The following is a 4785-nucleotide window of genomic DNA, read 5'->3' on the forward strand; positions in this document are numbered from 1 at the left end:
AATGCCGAAGTTATAAGGATTTCCCTCCCCCCAACCCCCCCTTCCGTGATTGCTTTCCAAGAACCGAATATTAAAAAAGCCATACGGAGGACTTCTAAAGCATCAGTAGACGAAAATAAAGTTAGAAAGACAGAGGGGGGGAAGAAAGAAGACATCGCAGGAACATTAACAACCTTAAAGCTTCCCCCTCCCCCCCCACTCCCCCGGCAATTTCCCGATGACTCAATGGAAGAGAAATAAGAGAAGAATAGGAGAGGGAAAGCAAGCAAGCGGCACAGGAACACTGAAGTTATAAGGATTTCCCTCCCCCCCAACCCCCCCCTCCGTGATTGCTTTCCAAGAACCGAACATAAAAAAGCCATGCGGAGGACTTCTAAAGCGTCAGTAGACGAAAATAAAGTTCCAATAGAGCGGCTACCAGACACGCTTGTGGTTGGGCTTTCTCCATGACCGCCGATTCCAGGTTGCTGAAAAAAACTAACATGATAAAGAGAGCTCCTAGTTCCTAGGGAAACTTAAGTCTCCAATCTTTTCTTTCTCTCACCTTGCGCCAGCGGGATAATGCTTGTTCTTTAGATAGAAGTGGTTCATCAGGAGGGAGGTTTGTAGGTGGTTGAATCTGGAGGTTTTAAAGGAGTTTCAAGCCGGAATTGATATCTGTTGCTTGCAATGTTGAACCATTTACTGACACTTGGAGTTTACAGTATGCCGACCATCAGTAAGTAATTTTAGCGTCGTTAAGCGCTTGAATGACCGGCTTAAGTTGTCGTCTTCGTTGCAGGGTTTCAGCTGAAAGGACTTGGAAGATTTGTATTTTATTTCCATCGATGGTAAATGGGCCATTCGATCTTGCTGTAGCTAGAATTTTATATTTTATGTTAGAGTCCATTAGCTTAATAACCATGTCCCTTGGCAAATTAGATTGCCTTTGTTTCACATTGCCTAAACGGTATGCAGTCTCAATGAGAGGTTGTTTTCTCAATGAGAGGGAGTTTCAGAATATTTTCTAGCCATTCTGTTAGGAAATTTTTTAAGTCCACTGTTCTTACCAGCTCCTCCGGGACCCCAAGTAGTTTCAAATTGTTAATTTTAAGTTGGTTTTCCAACATCAGTAGCTTCTCCGTAGCCCACTCGTCTTTATGATAGAAGTACATAGAGTCGTCCTAGAGTGCTAAGGTAACTTCCATAGCTGTATCAGCAAGCTGCGCAGTTTGCTCCACTGTCTGTTTGAGTTCAGTGATTTGAGCAGTTACTGGTTTGAGGAGTTCTACAATTGTTGCAGTCATGTTCCCTTCCATCGTTTGTAAAGAGTCATGAAACTCTCGGCGAGAGATCCCCAGGCCCTCCGACTTGTGGTCCGTCGCGCTCGCCGCCATTTTAAGTGTGAGGTCGTTCTGCGGAGGTTCAGGCTTTTTTGCCGCATTTTGAGTGAAGTAAGAGGAAACCGCCAGATTTGCTACCGATTTTCCTTTTTGTTTGGTTTTGGGGTTCTTACCCATGCCTCGGCGCATGGATGTTTTGTCAAGAATATCGATTTTAAGGTTTTTTAAAGGGGTTCGTTGCTGGAGACTAGTGCTTAGAAGCGTCCATCTTGTCTCGCTCCGACGCCACGCCCCCGTGACTTCAATTTTTGAATTGTTTTGAATTTTGAATGTCTTGCATTGACAGAGGACAGCGGGAGGAGCTCGGTGCTCAGGCTCCTACGCTTTTAGACAACTTTAGATTGCTATGCTGGCCAGAGCGGGGTCTAAAAGCCGAGACCCCCCCCCCTTTTTATGGGCTATGCTGGGTAACTCTCAGGTGAGGTCTGGGACATTGTATTACATCGTGAGCTTTTGCCCCTTCTTTCCATCGGCGCGGCGCGGCCTATGAGGAACAACGGCGGTGCAGGAACCACGGCCTGAATTACGGGCTCCCCGGCTCAGCAAAGGGCTGCCCTGGGCAAGGAGAACTGTGGAGAGACGGGGGGGCTGGGCGGGTGTAATTTTCACCACGCGAGGGGCCCCTTCCACTGCCTTCATATTGCGTCCTGTGTTTCCCACTGGACCGGACTCCCCCTCTGCCCGGGACCTTTGCTTCGAGATTATTAAACTGGGGCAATTGCTGAGTGATGCGTGGCTATTTGCACCCCTGACCCTTTTCTAAGCCACAGGAACTCCCTTATTACAGATGAGAGTGGTCTGAAGTGTGGTCATGCAAGATGACCCGCAGGTTGGGGAAGAGTTCTGTCTTTTTGTCCAGGGTAAAACCAGATGGCCTTTCAGCTGCTTCTTCCATGGATTTCCTGACTTCTCAAGCTGACCTCACATGGAGGTCCACATGGAATTTTGGAAGAACACACTCAATGTGACCCTGTGCTCCCACAAAGTATTTAGAGAATCTAGTTCAGGGCAGATTGTGGGCAAAGGTCAACTCTTATCTCCAGAGTCTCACTTACCCACCACGTGGGGGAAGGAATCACACTAGAGAACAATAAGTTATTTATATAATCCCTTCATATGGATACGCTTAATCCCCACTCCACCCTGTTCACATATTACAGTGAATACAGGTACATCTTGTCTGTATACTTGTACAATTGCTTGTAAGAGAGAGCCAACATGCATTCACTTTACAAATGAAACTGAGGACCAGGCTTTGCATCACAAGTTCAGTTGTATATCCTGCACATGCAAGGAACAATCAAGGCATACACTGTGCATGGATTGTGCGTGCATTCCCTGCAACTCATGAACAGAACTATACAAATGTATACCAAATCAGATCATTTGTCCCGTAGCTTGGTACTTACTCTGACTGACAGCAGCGTTCTAGGATCTTAGGCCCTGCTACCCCAAATCCTTTCAATTAAAGTCCCATTAAACCTGGGATCTTCCACATGCAAAGCATTTGTTCTCCTACTGAAAGTCAACCCATCACATTTTACAGACGCTGCACCTACAGCAAGCAGGGGAGTACCATAAGTGTGTAAGAGAGATAATATTTCGATATGTGTACCCCACTTTTCTCCCCAGTGGGGACCAGTGTTCCCTCTAAGGTGAGTTAGTGTGAGCTAGCTCAGTTTTTTAGCCTCCAGCTCACACATTTTTGTCCTAGCTCAGGAAGGATGGCTCCAGAGCAAACTGATTTATGCAGCAGCCAAATTGCTCACTCAGTTTTAAAGCCAGTAGCTCACAAAGTAGAATTTTTGCTTGTAAGACTGCTCCACTTAGAGGGAGCATTGGTGGGGACCCAAAGCAGTTTATAACACAGTTCTTCCTCCTCCATTTTATCCTTTCAAATAACAACCTTGCAAGGAAGGTTAGGCTGAGAGTATGCATGTGACTAGCCCAAGGTAACCCAGCTAGTTTCCATGGCAGAGCAGGGATTTGAACCCTGGGTCTCCCAAATCCTAGTTTGACACTCTAACCACTACACTGTGGCCCTGGTCACACGGGAGTTTTTGGCCCGGAAGAGGGACGGATCGGGAGCGCAGCAAACGGGCGCGATCACACCGCAACATCTGGGAAGCGGCGCGCACCCATCCCCGATCTGTCCCTTCAGGCCAAAAACCTAGGAAAAAGTAGCACCTCTCTGAAACACCGCAGCAAGCGCGGCCGCGGGATCGCCAGCGCGCCCGTCTTTAGGAGCATTCGAGGCTGCCGGCCAAACTGCGCATGCGCAGACATGCGCAGCCGGCTGCCTCGCGCTCCCTTCCATGGCTTCCCCCCCCAGCATCTGATCGTGCCGGGGAGCAACTGCGCGGCGGCTCAGGGGAATCTGTCTGATCCCGCCACCGTGTGTCTCTTTTGGTGCGGCTCTAAAAAGCCACACTTTGACCGCATCAATTTCCCCCGTGTGACCGGGGCCTGTGTTAGCTCTCTGAAACACAGTTTTGCCAGGACATGGGGATATGTGCTAAAGAACTGCAACTGGCTCCTTGAGGCATATGTTCAAACACATATCTCCTGTTTATAATAGAAGGTGCTCTTTGCAGCTATCCTCGGGGTCCAAGTTGCAGGCGCATTTTCTGCCTGAGTAAGGATCACTCCTTAATACTCCTTAATTTGTTAATAAACATTAATTTGTTTCAGATTATCCCTGAAGCCAGCTTTTCCAAAGTAATCTTAGCCTCTTCAATATAACCATTCTTCAACAAAGACTACAACATTTCTCACCTCTTGCCATTCTTCCTCCATGACCCAATTCAGAATCCTAAACAACAAATAATGTTCAATAATAATAATAATAATAATTCAGTAATAACTGTAAACACAATTGTTTTTCTTTGGGGGGGGAGTTGGACTAACTGGATTCCAGTTGTGACTAATTAGCTCATGACTAACTGGATTCTAGTCCACTAAAGCTGTAGTCATGGGTTCCAGGTCACAGAAGTTTCTGCTGAAATCAAATCTTGTTCATTTTAAAGGTGCCAGAAGAATTTTGTTTATTTTCTGCTGCCACAGACTAACATGGCTACCCCCTGGAACTGTAGATCAGACATTCTCCAGCTGTGTCTGGTGAAAGTCTAAGTCCCCAGTGAAATGATTTAAAGCTTCTACATGCAAAGCAAGGCTTTATGTACACCTAAAGGTATTTAATTTAAATTAAATTTTAAAAATATTGAAATGGAGAGGGATCAGAAATAGGTGTGCAGACACTTTAAGCTGCAGTGTGAACGCTCATGGAATGCCAGCCTCCCTTACAGAAAATAGGTTATAGGACTGGAGGGGGGAGTAGAATTGTTAACACAAAGAAATAGCTGACGACGAAGCAAACAGGTCTAGCTGCATGACTCCTGCACCC

Source organism: Gekko japonicus, unplaced genomic scaffold, assembly GCF_001447785.1.
Source record: "Gekko japonicus isolate JY-2015 unplaced genomic scaffold, Gekko_japonicus_V1.1 scaffold6369, whole genome shotgun sequence".
NCBI classification, from domain to species: Eukaryota; Metazoa; Chordata; class Lepidosauria; order Squamata; family Gekkonidae; genus Gekko; species Gekko japonicus.